Source organism: Lithobates pipiens, unplaced genomic scaffold (genome assembly GCF_037356315.1).
Source record: "Lithobates pipiens isolate NorthernLeopardFrog02 unplaced genomic scaffold, aLitPip1_a1.2 Scaffold_3, whole genome shotgun sequence".
Taxonomy (NCBI): Eukaryota; Metazoa; Chordata; class Amphibia; order Anura; family Ranidae; genus Lithobates; species Lithobates pipiens.
Window position 1 is genome coordinate 206,486,449 of NW_027507790.1, and position 12,797 is coordinate 206,499,245.

Genomic DNA, 12,797 nt, shown 5'->3' on the forward strand with positions numbered 1-12,797 from the left:
GGCTTGAAGGCATAGAACCAAATATTTTGTATATACAAAGCGCTTTATATTTGGCATACCTTTCCCACCTTTTTCAGGTGGTTTTGTCATGTATATTCTTTTTAACCTCTCCATCTTTGAACCCCAAACAAAGAGAAAACATGTTCGTACAACCTGAGTCAGGTGCAAAACTGTCGGAGGAAAGGTAAGAGCTGTATACAATAAAATAGGTAGCAGAACCATTTTAAGTAGTAAAATCCTCCCTTCAATGGTTAACTGTCGCATCCTCCAGCCTATAACCTTTCTGTTTATCCTTTCCATAACCACATTCCATGACTCCTCTCCATCATTTTTAGAGGTAAAGATTGTGCCCAATATTTTTATAGATTCCTTCTTTTGTATTGGACAGTCTAGAGAGGGCTTCCAGTTTCCAATTTCCATCATGCTGCTTTTATTTAAATTTAATTTAAATCCAGAAGCGGCACAGAAATATTCAGTTCTTTTGATTGCCCTTTGAACAGATGTAGTGTCAGTACACAACATGGCAAGGTCATCCATGTAACCAATTATTTTTACTTGCAGCCCTCCACTTCCTGGCACATGAACTCCTCTGATCACCTTATCCTTTCTGATGGAGCATAAAAGTGGCTCAATGGCACAGACAAAAAGCAATGGCGACAAAGGACATCCCTGCTTGACACCACACTTTAAGCTAAAGTCTTCTGTCATGAAGCCATTGACTAGAACATGACTGGTACACTTATTATATAAGGACCGCAAGGAGGACAAAAAGCCCTCCGGAATGCCCATTTTGTGCAGGACATTAAAGAGATACACGTGAGATATGTGGTCAAAAGCTTTTTCAAAATCTAAAGACAGAATTGCCAGAGGTTGCTTACGCTCTTCCATGTACCAAATAGAATCCCTTATAAGGTTGGTAATATGGTGTATTCTACGCCCAGGGATACCGCACACCTGGTTACTATGGATCACTTTAGCTATCACCCTTTTCAACCTGTTTGCCAGGATTTTAGCAAAGACTTTATAATCCAGGTTAAGGAGTGTTATAGGCCTCCAGTTCTTTAATTGGGTTTTGTCGCCCTCTTTTGGCAGTAGGGTGATGACTCCTCTCCTCCAAGAATGTGGCAGCTCTTTATACAAAAAACATTTGCTAAATACATTTAGCAAGTCATTTTTCAAAATGTCCCAAAACTGCAAGTAAAATTCTACAGGTAACCCATCCAGTCCAGGTACTTTAGCTTTTCGAAAACTCTTGATGGTTTTTAAAAGTTCATCTTCAGTTAAAAGTTCATTTAGGGACTCTGCATCCTCTTGGTTTAGAACCATAGTTATATCTTTGAGTGTGTCATTCAAGAAATCACTGTCAATGTTTTTGGTGTTGTATAGAGATTGATAAAAAGAACAAACTTTTCCCATTATGCCACACCTGGATTTCTCCCCCTCCATTTCTGTTATTATTTCTTTTGAAATGGGAACCCTCCTAAAGAAGTACTTGGTACACTTTTCATTCTCTTCTACATGTTTTACACGGCTTTTAAAAATGATTTCCTTTGCTTTCTCCTCTAGACACTTTTTAATATTCTCCTTTGCTGTAGAAATATTATCAGCTACATCACAGCCTATTCCTTTCAGTTTATAGAAGGTTTGTAGCTGGGTATTTAGATGGTCAAAAAATTCTCTTTTTTCTTTTGCCTTCCGAACCCCTAATTTAATGAAAAAACGTTTAATTCTTCCTTTTACTATATCCCACCATGTTAAGATATTACTAGTGTGCAAATTTTCTGTCTGCCACTCCTTATAGAGTTTACTGAAATCCTTATACACTTTATCATCTTGCAGCAGGGAGGTGTTTAATTTCCAAAAGCCTCCTCCCACTTTTTGTTCAGCTGGGCTTGAAACCTTGAAAATCACCACCTTGTGGTCTGAAATAACATTCTCTTTATAAACGCATGACAATGGCACTAAAACCTTAGCAGCAAATATGAAATCAATCCTTGATCCAGCATCATTACCTTTCCATGTAACTCTCTCAGTTAAGGGTACATTTGTATTAAGGGTCATGAACATATCTTTTAGCTTGAAATCAGTTATCATTGCTTTCAAAAGGTTAGCTGATCTATCTGTCATTTTAGCACCTGCACCATATCTATCTGTGGCATGTAAAGTACAATTAAAATCACCTGCTACAAGTGTTGGTTTAGTATTTGCCATAAAGAGGTTCAAATTTTCAAATAGTTCAATACGGTCTTTTGTAGTTGGAGATGCATATACATTTAGCAGATCCCACTTAATACCATCAATAGAGACAGAAACAAACAGAACTCTCCCTGGCACAAGTTCTTGTACACGGTGAATTTTTGCAGGCCCTTTAAAAAGAATAGCAACTCCTGCGCTTTTATTCCCATTTGAGCCTGACCACACAGAAGGGCCATGAGTCCAGTCCTTTGCAAAAGTCTGGTAATTGCTCATGTGTGGTATAGCACATTCTTGCAGGAAAAAAACGCTCACATTAAAAGCCGCCAGAAAGTTAAAAACAGTTATGCGTCTTAGCTGGCTTTTTATGCAGTGCACATTAAAGGTTAAGCCTTCTAACACAGCCATGGAGAAAAAAGTTAGAGATTCCTAAACCAGACTTACTCAGAAATCCATATTGCCCGCTGAAGAATCCATGCCCATCACTTTACTCAATTGGTGGACTAAATCAGTGTTTAAGAAAGTCTGCTTAGGAGATGCCGGACTGACTGGATTAATAGGAATCACATTATCAAACAATAGATCTCCTGACAAATAATCCACTGGAAGGGGGCTGGGCTCCACTTTCTCTGAATCCAAACTAGCAGAGGATTTTACAACCTCTGCCCATGACTTCTTTTCTGCTTGTAAATCCCTCCTTGCTCCAATCGCAGATGGCGATCCTGTGCGTAGTTTCTTGGCCTTTGACTTTCCAGCTTGCTGTGTATCATCATCCCCAGAGCACTTGCCCTTTTCCAAAGCCTGCTTTCCTTCTCTGGATCTTCCTGATTGTTTTGACACATATTTTAAGCGTTGCTCCTTTCCACTTGCTCCATCCACAGATACAGCCTCAATTTTCTCCAAGACAGACTTTTCTTCCTCTGGCACAAAAACCTGGTGTGATGCTGAATTTTCTGTTGTGACAGGTGTTTTTGCTTTAGGAATGGCAGAAATTAATTCAGCTGCAGGATTTTCCAAGTCACCAGCAGATGGCGCTGGGCCAGCTGAATTTTCCCGCTCAAATGAGTTTACCTCAGATGATTTTACCTCAGAATTAGCTGCAGCAGTCTGCTGTAGTGTTTCTGTGTTGTTACGATGAGGACAGTTTGAATAAATATGTCCAGGACAAAGGCAGAAATTACATCTTTTTACATTAGAACATGCTATAGTTTCATGCTCAAAAGAATCACAATTCCTGCATCTATGTCTCTCTTTGCATAGCTCAGTTGTGTGGCCATATACATGGCATATGCGACAGAAGCTGCCCATTCCATCAAAAAATAAATCCCCGTTATGCTTTCCAATGCTAAAGCGAGCTGGGGGAAGAATGTCTTTTTTAAATGATACAAGGTATTTCCTTTTTCCAGTCCACAACCCAAATTGGTTTGTAATTTTATGTAGAAACTTTACCTTGTCACAAAACAGGGAAAGCCAGCTGGTAATGTCTTCCTGAGGTAAATATGGGTTATACATTTTCAGCACAAGCAATTGTAAACTCTCTTCCTCATAATGTGGAATCACCTTTACACAGTCCAATAACTTATCATTGCAATACTGCTGCGATTTCCTCACAAAATCAAGGCAGGTTCTCTTATTAACAAATGTAACATCATAAACTCCTCTTACGTGATAATCCTGTAGTGCAAGGATCTTATCCGGTGTTAACTGGAACAGTCCAAACAGCAAATCTTTGACAATATATTCCAGACCTCTTTCTTGTCTTTTCTCAGCTTCAAACTGCAGTCTGACAGAATTATTCACCCGCGCATAAGCCGGAACATTCGCGTTTTTGGCCGCCGCCGCCATAGCAGAGCTTCTCCCTCAGTAAAACTGCAGGGCTGAGATAAATTCAGGAGAGAAGTAACCAGCATTCACTCCTTAGAAAAATGCTCTTACCCAGTGACAACATGAGACAGTTAAAGACTCAAAGCCAGGGATGAACACTCCACAGAGCAGCGCAGCCAGCGATACTATCCAAACAGCACCAGAACCACCTTCGTGATCATGGTGTCTCCCCTGCCAGGTAAGTATGAGTTGGAATCGTCACTCTAGCACCCCCCGGTCAGGGGTACGCCTCCACCAGGTTACGGAGGGGCTTTCTGGGTGCCTGCTGGAAAACTAGCTTCAATCGGAGCTATTCCATCAGCAAGGCACACCATCCCTGTCAACAGTCAGGCCTATTGGTTTCGTTTTGGTAGCCCACCCAGGAAGCCTCTGAAATGTCTTCATGCATGCAAGGGTATCCAGCAGTCTCTCATTCTACGCTACAGCAGCACATATATATTTGCATAGAGGGGAGGCAACGAAGCATCCAGGCACAACGCAGCTTCCACTTGTGAAACGAGGCCTGTTGTCCCGTCGCGTAGAGCTATGGAAAGCATGCATCATCCAGATATGGGTCGAATCAGGACAAGTGAGTGGCTGACGCGCTGAACCATGGTAGAAGGCCTGCACAGTGTACTAGCATTGAAACAACAACACCACTGCATACCTGAGAAAGGAACAGGTGCTAGAGGAAACCTGGTCAAAAAACAAAAACAACACGACAAAGGCTGTTTCTTCTGTTAAGCTGTCTGTCTTTGAACTAGGAATAATCAGGGGAAAGCGCGAACGCAGTCCCCCACTACCACAAATTATGCAGTCGAGTTTCCTGCATTTGAGGAAATCGCAGGGGTCAGCACAGCCGGAGTGCAATGGCCGAGCCTCGCCCTGGGAGAACCACCTTCGTGATCATGGTGTCTCCCCTGCCAGGTAAGTATGAGTTGGAATCGTCACTCTAGCACCCCCCGGTCAGGGGTACGCCTCCACCAGGTTACGGAGGGGCTTTCTGGGTGCCTGCTGGAAAACTAGCTTCAATCGGAGCTATTCCATCAGCAAGGCACACCATCCCTGTCAACAGTCAGGCCTATTGGTTTCGTTTTGGTAGCCCACCCAGGAAGCCTCTGAAATGTCTTCATGCATGCAAGGGTATCCAGCAGTCTCTCATTCTACGCTACAGCAGCACATATATATTTGCATAGAGGGGCGGCAACGAAGCATCCAGGCACAACGCAGCTTCCACTTGTGAAACGAGGCCTGTTGTCCCGTCGCGTAGAGCTATGGAAAGCATGCATCATCCAGATATGGGTCGAATCAGGACAAGTGAGTGGCTGACGCGCTGAACCATGGTAGAAGGCCTGCACAGTGTACTAGCATTGAAACAACAACACCACTGCATACCTGAGAAAGGAACAGGTGCTAGAGGAAACCTGGTCAAAAAACAAAAACAAAAAAAACAACACGACAAAGGCTGTTTCTTCTGTTAAGCTGTCTGTCTTTGAACTAGGAATAATCAGGGGAAAGCGCGAACGCAGTCCCCCACTACCACAAATTATGCAGTCGAGTTTCCTGCATTTGAGGAAATCGCAGGGGTCAGCACAGCCGGAGTGCAATGGCCGAGCCTCGCCCTGGGAGAACCACCTTCGTGATCATGGTGTCTCCCCTGCCAGGTAAGTATGAGTTGGAATCGTCACTCTAGCACCCCCCGGTCAGGGGTACGCCTCCACCAGGTTACGGAGGGGCTTTCTGGGTGCCTGCTGGAAAACTAGCTTCAATCGGAGCTATTCCATCAGCAAGGCACACCATCCCTGTCAACAGTCAGGCCTATTGGTTTCGTTTTGGTAGCCCACCCAGGAAGCCTCTGAAATGTCTTCATGCATGCAAGGGTATCCAGCAGTCTCTCATTCTACGCTACAGCAGCACATATATATTTGCATAGAGGGGCGGCAACGAAGCATCCAGGCACAACGCAGCTTCCACTTGTGAAACGAGGCCTGTTGTCCCGTCGCGTAGAGCTATGGAAAGCATGCATCATCCAGATATGGGTCGAATCAGGACAAGTGAGTGGCTGACGCGCTGAACCATGGTAGAAGGCCTGCACAGTGTACTAGCATTGAAACAACAACACCACTGCATACCTGAGAAAGGAACAGGTGCTAGAGGAAACCTGGTCAAAAAACAAAAACAAAAAAAACAACACGACAAAGGCTGTTTCTTCTGTTAAGCTGTCTGTCTTTGAACTAGGAATAATCAGGGGAAAGCGCGAACGCAGTCCCCCACTACCACAAATTATGCAGTCGAGTTTCCTGCATTTGAGGAAATCGCAGGGGTCAGCACAGCCGGAGTGCAATGGCCGAGCCTCGCCCTGGGAGAACCACCTTCGTGATCATGGTGTCTCCCCTGCCAGGTAAGTATGAGTTGGAATCGTCACTCTAGCACCCCCCGGTCAGGGGTACGCCTCCACCAGGTTACGGAGGGGCTTTCTGGGTGCCTGCTGGAAAACTAGCTTCAATCGGAGCTATTCCATCAGCAAGGCACACCATCCCTGTCAACAGTCAGGCCTATTGGTTTCGTTTTGGTAGCCCACCCAGGAAGCCTCTGAAATGTCTTCATGCATGCAAGGGTATCCAGCAGTCTCTCATTCTACGCTACAGCAGCACATATATATTTGCATAGAGGGGCGGCAACGAAGCATCCAGGCACAACGCAGCTTCCACTTGTGAAACGAGGCCTGTTGTCCCGTCGCGTAGAGCTATGGAAAGCATGCATCATCCAGATATGGGTCGAATCAGGACAAGTGAGTGGCTGACGCGCTGAACCATGGTAGAAGGCCTGCACAGTGTACTAGCATTGAAACAACAACACCACTGCATACCTGAGAAAGGAACAGGTGCTAGAGGAAACCTGGTCAAAAAACAAAAACAAAAAAAACAACACGACAAAGGCTGTTTCTTCTGTTAAGCTGTCTGTCTTTGAACTAGGAATAATCAGGGGAAAGCGCGAACGCAGTCCCCCACTACCACAAATTATGCAGTCGAGTTTCCTGCATTTGAGGAAATCGCAGGGGTCAGCACAGCCGGAGTGCAATGGCTGAGCCTCGCCCTGGGAGAACCACCTTCGTGATCATGGTGTCTCCCCTGCCAGGTAAGTATGAGTTGGAATCGTCACTCTAGCACCCCCCGGTCAGGGGTACGCCTCCACCAGGTTACGGAGGGGCTTTCTGGGTGCCTGCTGGAAAACTAGCTTCAATCGGAGCTATTCCATCAGCAAGGCACACCATCCCTGTCAACAGTCAGGCCTATTGGTTTCGTTTTGGTAGCCCACCCAGGAAGCCTCTGAAATGTCTTCATGCATGCAAGGGTATCCAGCAGTCTCTCATTCTACGCTACAGCAGCACATATATATTTGCATAGAGGGGCGGCAACGAAGCATCCAGGCACAACGCAGCTTCCACTTGTGAAACGAGGCCTGTTGTCCCGTCGCGTAGAGCTATGGAAAGCATGCATCATCCAGATATGGGTCGAATCAGGACAAGTGAGTGGCTGACGCGCTGAACCATGGTAGAAGGCCTGCACAGTGTACTAGCATTGAAACAACAACACCACTGCATACCTGAGAAAGGAACAGGTGCTAGAGGAAACCTGGTCAAAAAACAAAAACAAAAAAAACAACACGACAAAGGCTGTTTCTTCTGTTAAGCTGTCTGTCTTTGAACTAGGAATAATCAGGGGAAAGCGCGAACGCAGTCCCCCACTACCACAAATTATGCAGTCGAGTTTCCTGCATTTGAGGAAATCGCAGGGGTCAGCACAGCCGGAGTGCAATGGCCGAGCCTCGCCCTGGGAGAACCACCTTCGTGATCATGGTGTCTCCCCTGCCAGGTAAGTATGAGTTGGAATCGTCACTCTAGCACCCCCCGGTCAGGGGTACGCCTCCACCAGGTTACGGAGGGGCTTTCTGGGTGCCTGCTGGAAAACTAGCTTCAATCGGAGCTATTCCATCAGCAAGGCACACCATCCCTGTCAACAGTCAGGCCTATTGGTTTCGTTTTGGTAGCCCACCCAGGAAGCCTCTGAAATGTCTTCATGCATGCAAGGGTATCCAGCAGTCTCTCATTCTACGCTACAGCAGCACATATATATTTGCATAGAGGGGCGGCAACGAAGCATCCAGGCACAACGCAGCTTCCACTTGTGAAACGAGGCCTGTTGTCCCGTCGCGTAGAGCTATGGAAAGCATGCATCATCCAGATATGGGTCGAATCAGGACAAGTGAGTGGCTGACGCGCTGAACCATGGTAGAAGGCCTGCACAGTGTACTAGCATTGAAACAACAACACCACTGCATACCTGAGAAAGGAACAGGTGCTAGAGGAAACCTGGTCAAAAAACAAAACCAAAAAAACAACACGACAAAGGCTGTTTCTTCTGTTAAGCTGTCTGTCTTTGAACTAGGAATAATCAGGGGAAAGCGCGAACGCAGTCCCCCACTACCACAAATTATGCAGTCGAGTTTCCTGCATTTGAGGAAATCGCAGGGGTCAGCACAGCCGGAGTGCAATGGCCGAGCCTCGCCCTGGGAGAACCACCTTCGTGATCATGGTGTCTCCCCTGCCAGGTAAGTATGAGTTGGAATCGTCACTCTAGCACCCCCCGGTCAGGGGTACGCCTCCACCAGGTTACGGAGGGGCTTTCTGGGTGCCTGCTGGAAAACTAGCTTCAATCGGAGCTATTCCATCAGCAAGGCACACCATCCCTGTCAACAGTCAGGCCTATTGGTTTCGTTTTGGTAGCCCACCCAGGAAGCCTCTGAAATGTCTTCATGCATGCAAGGGTATCCAGCAGTCTCTCATTCTACGCTACAGCAGCACATATATATATTTGCATAGAGGGGCGGCAACGAAGCATCCAGGCACAACGCAGCTTCCACTTGTGAAACGAGGCCTGTTGTCCCGTCGCGTAGAGCTATGGAAAGCATGCATCATCCAGATATGGGTCGAATCAGGACAAGTGAGTGGCTGACGCGCTGAACCATGGTAGAAGGCCTGCACAGTGTACTAGCATTGAAACAACAACACCACTGCATACCTGAGAAAGGAACAGGTGCTAGAGGAAACCTGGTCAAAAAACAAAAACAACACGACAAAGGCTGTTTCTTCTGTTAAGCTGTCTGTCTTTGAACTAGGAATAATCAGGGGAAAGCGCGAACACAGTCTCCCACTACCACAAATTATGCAGTCGAGTTTCCTGCATTTGAGGAAATCGCAGGGGTCAGCACAGCCGGAGTGCAATGGCCGAGCCTCGCCCTGGGAGAACCACCTTCGTGATCATGGTGTCCCCCCTGCCAGGTAAGTATGAGTTGGAATCGTCACTCTAGCACCCCCCGGTCAGGGGTACGCCTCCACCAGGTTACGGAGGGGCTTTCTGGGTGCCTGCTGGAAAACTAGCTTCAATCGGAGCTATTCCATCAGCAAGGCACACCATCCCTGTCAACAGTCAGGCCTATTGGTTTCGTTTTGGTAGCCCACCCAGAAAGCCTCTGAAATGTCTTCATGCATGCAAGGGTATCCAGCAGTCTCTCATTCTACGCTACAGCAGCACATATATATTTGCATAGAGGGGCGGCAACGAAGCATCCAGGCACAACGCAGCTTCCACTTGTGAAACGAGGCCTGTTGTCCCGTCGCGTAGAGCTATGGAAAGCATGCATCATCCAGATATGGGTCGAATCAGTACAAGTGAGTGGCTGACGCGCTGAACCATGGTAGAAGGCCTGCACAGTGTACTAGCATTGAAACAACAACACCACTGCATACCTGAGAAAGGAACAGGTGCTAGAGGAAACCTGGTCAAAAAACAAAAACAAAAAAAACAACACGACAAAGGCTGTTTCTTCTGTTAAGCTGTCTGTCTTTGAACTAGGAATAATCAGGGGAAAGCGCGAACGCAGTCCCCCACTACCACAAATTATGCAGTCGAGTTTCCTGCATTTGAGGAAATCGCAGGGGTCAGCACAGCCGGAGTGCAATGGCCGAGCCTCGCCCTGGGAGAACCACCTTCGTGATCATGGTGTCTCCCCTGCCAGGTAAGTATGAGTTGGAATCGTCACTCTAGCACCCCCCGGTCAGGGGTACGCCTCCACCAGGTTACGGAGGGGCTTTCTGGGTGCCTGCTGGAAAACTAGCTTCAATCGGAGCTATTCCATCAGCAAGGCACACCATCCCTGTCAACAGTCAGGCCTATTGGTTTCGTTTTGGTAGCCCACCCAGGAAGCCTCTGAAATGTCTTCATGCATGCAAGGGTATCCAGCAGTCTCTCATTCTACGCTACAGCAGCACATATATATTTGCATAGAGGGGCGGCAACGAAGCATCCAGGCACAACGCAGCTTCCACTTGTGAAACGAGGCCTGTTGTCCCGTCGCGTAGAGCTATGGAAAGCATGCATCATCCAGATATGGGTCGAATCAGGACAAGTGAGTGGCTGACGCGCTGAACCATGGTAGAAGGCCTGCACAGTGTACTAGCATTGAAACAACAACACCACTGCATACCTGAGAAAGGAACAGGTGCTAGAGGAAACCTGGTCAAAAAACAAAAACAAAAAAAACAACACGACAAAGGCTGTTTCTTCTGTTAAGCTGTCTGTCTTTGAACTAGGAATAATCAGGGGAAAGCGCGAACGCAGTCCCCCACTACCACAAATTATGCAGTCGAGTTTCCTGCATTTGAGGAAATCGCAGGGGTCAGCACAGCCGGAGTGCAATGGCCGAGCCTCGCCCTGGGAGAACCACCTTCGTGATCATGGTGTCTCCCCTGCCAGGTAAGTATGAGTTGGAATCGTCACTCTAGCACCCCCCGGTCAGGGGTACGCCTCCACCAGGTTACGGAGGGGCTTTCTGGGTGCCTGCTGGAAAACTAGCTTCAATCGGAGCTATTCCATCAGCAAGGCACACCATCCCTGTCAACAGTCAGGCCTATTGGTTTCGTTTTGGTAGCCCACCCAGGAAGCCTCTGAAATGTCTTCATGCATGCAAGGGTATCCAGCAGTCTCTCATTCTACGCTACAGCAGCACATATATATTTGCATAGAGGGGCGGCAACGAAGCATCCAGGCACAACGCAGCTTCCACTTGTGAAACGAGGCCTGTTGTCCCGTCGCGTAGAGCTATGGAAAGCATGCATCATCCAGATATGGGTCGAATCAGGACAAGTGAGTGGCTGACGCGCTGAACCATGGTAGAAGGCCTGCACAGTGTACTAGCATTGAAACAACAACACCACTGCATACCTGAGAAAGGAACAGGTGCTAGAGGAAACCTGGTCAAAAAACAAAACCAAAAAAACAACACGACAAAGGCTGTTTCTTCTGTTAAGCTGTCTGTCTTTGAACTAGGAATAATCAGGGGAAAGCGCGAACGCAGTCCCCCACTACCACAAATTATGCAGTCGAGTTTCCTGCATTTGAGGAAAACGCAGGGGTCAGCACAGCCGGAGTGCAATGGCCGAGCCTCGCCCTGGGAGAACCACCTTCGTGATCATGGTGTCTCCCCTGCCAGGTAAGTATGAGTTGGAATCGTCACTCTAGCACCCCCCGGTCAGGGGTACGCCTCCACCAGGTTACGGAGGGGCTTTCTGGGTGCCTGCTGGAAAACTAGCTTCAATCGGAGCTATTCCATCAGCAAGGCACACCATCCCTGTCAACAGTCAGGCCTATTGGTTTCGTTTTGGTAGCCCACCCAGGAAGCCTCTGAAATGTCTTCATGCATGCAAGGGTATCCAGCAGTCTCTCATTCTACGCTACAGCAGCACATATATATTTGCATAGAGGGGCGGCAACGAAGCATCCAGGCACAACGCAGCTTCCACTTGTGAAACGAGGCCTGTTGTCCCGTCGCGTAGAGCTATGGAAAGCATGCATCATCCAGATATGGGTCGAATCAGGACAAGTGAGTGGCTGACGCGCTGAACCATGGTAGAAGGCCTGCACAGTGTACTAGCATTGAAACAACAACACCACTGCATACCTGAGAAAGGAACAGGTGCTAGAGGAAACCTGGTCAAAAAACAAAAACAACACGACAAAGGCTGTTTCTTCTGTTAAGCTGTCTGTCTTTGAACTAGGAATAATCAGGGGAAAGCGCGAACACAGTCTCCCACTACCACAAATTATGCAGTCGAGTTTCCTGCATTTGAGGAAATCGCAGGGGTCAGCACAGCCGGAGTGCAATGGCCGAGCCTCGCCCTGGGAGAACCACCTTCGTGATCATGGTGACCCCCCTGCCAGGTAAGTATGAGTTGGAATCGTCACTCTAGCACCCCCCGGTCAGGGGTACGCCTCCACCAGGTTACGGAGGGGCTTTCTGGGTGCCTGCTGGAAAACTAGCTTCAATCGGAGCTATTCCATCAGCAAGGCACACCATCCCTGTCAACAGTCAGGCCTATTGGTTTCGTTTTGGTAGCCCACCCAGGAAGCCTCTGAAATGTCTTCATGCATGCAAGGGTATCCAGCAGTCTCTCATTCTACGCTACAGCAGCACATATATATTTGCATAGAGGGGCGGCAACGAAGCATCCAGGCACAACGCAGCTTCCACTTGTGAAACGAGGCCTGTTGTCCCGTCGCGTAGAGCTATGGAAAGCATGCATCATCCAGATATGGGTCGAATCAGTACAAGTGAGTGGCTGACGCGCTGAACCATGGTAGAAGGCCTGCACAGTGTACTAGCATTGAAACAACAACACCACT

General features: G+C 47.6%; 11 non-coding genes across 11 annotated transcripts; all 11 read right to left on the reverse strand.

The window, feature by feature from the left end:
- Positions 1-4,827: 4,827 nt before the first annotated feature.
- LOC143941649 (U1 spliceosomal RNA) lies at positions 4,828-4,991 on the reverse strand. Its single transcript, XR_013264331.1, has one exon. It is a non-coding gene; the product is annotated as a U1 spliceosomal RNA (small nuclear RNA).
- A 573-nt stretch (positions 4,992-5,564) lies between these two features.
- On the reverse strand, positions 5,565-5,728 carry LOC143941651 (U1 spliceosomal RNA). Its single transcript, XR_013264332.1, has one exon. It is a non-coding gene; the product is annotated as a U1 spliceosomal RNA (small nuclear RNA).
- A 573-nt stretch (positions 5,729-6,301) lies between these two features.
- Positions 6,302-6,465, reverse strand: LOC143941652 (U1 spliceosomal RNA). Its single transcript, XR_013264333.1, has one exon. It is a non-coding gene; the product is annotated as a U1 spliceosomal RNA (small nuclear RNA).
- Positions 6,466-7,038: 573 nt separating this feature from the next.
- LOC143941984 (U1 spliceosomal RNA) lies at positions 7,039-7,202 on the reverse strand. Its single transcript, XR_013264602.1, has one exon. It is a non-coding gene; the product is annotated as a U1 spliceosomal RNA (small nuclear RNA).
- A 573-nt stretch (positions 7,203-7,775) lies between these two features.
- LOC143941653 (U1 spliceosomal RNA) lies at positions 7,776-7,939 on the reverse strand. The gene has a single exon (XR_013264334.1). It is a non-coding gene; the product is annotated as a U1 spliceosomal RNA (small nuclear RNA).
- A 572-nt stretch (positions 7,940-8,511) lies between these two features.
- Positions 8,512-8,675, reverse strand: LOC143941654 (U1 spliceosomal RNA). The gene has a single exon (XR_013264335.1). It is a non-coding gene; the product is annotated as a U1 spliceosomal RNA (small nuclear RNA).
- A 566-nt stretch (positions 8,676-9,241) lies between these two features.
- On the reverse strand, positions 9,242-9,405 carry LOC143941720 (U1 spliceosomal RNA). Its single transcript, XR_013264399.1, has one exon. It is a non-coding gene; the product is annotated as a U1 spliceosomal RNA (small nuclear RNA).
- A 573-nt stretch (positions 9,406-9,978) lies between these two features.
- Positions 9,979-10,142, reverse strand: LOC143941655 (U1 spliceosomal RNA). The gene has a single exon (XR_013264336.1). It is a non-coding gene; the product is annotated as a U1 spliceosomal RNA (small nuclear RNA).
- Positions 10,143-10,715: 573 nt separating this feature from the next.
- On the reverse strand, positions 10,716-10,879 carry LOC143941656 (U1 spliceosomal RNA). The gene has a single exon (XR_013264338.1). It is a non-coding gene; the product is annotated as a U1 spliceosomal RNA (small nuclear RNA).
- A 572-nt stretch (positions 10,880-11,451) lies between these two features.
- LOC143941695 (U1 spliceosomal RNA) lies at positions 11,452-11,615 on the reverse strand. The gene has a single exon (XR_013264376.1). It is a non-coding gene; the product is annotated as a U1 spliceosomal RNA (small nuclear RNA).
- Positions 11,616-12,179: 564 nt separating this feature from the next.
- Positions 12,180-12,343, reverse strand: LOC143941722 (U1 spliceosomal RNA). The gene has a single exon (XR_013264402.1). It is a non-coding gene; the product is annotated as a U1 spliceosomal RNA (small nuclear RNA).
- Between the last annotated feature and the right edge of the window lie 454 nt (positions 12,344-12,797).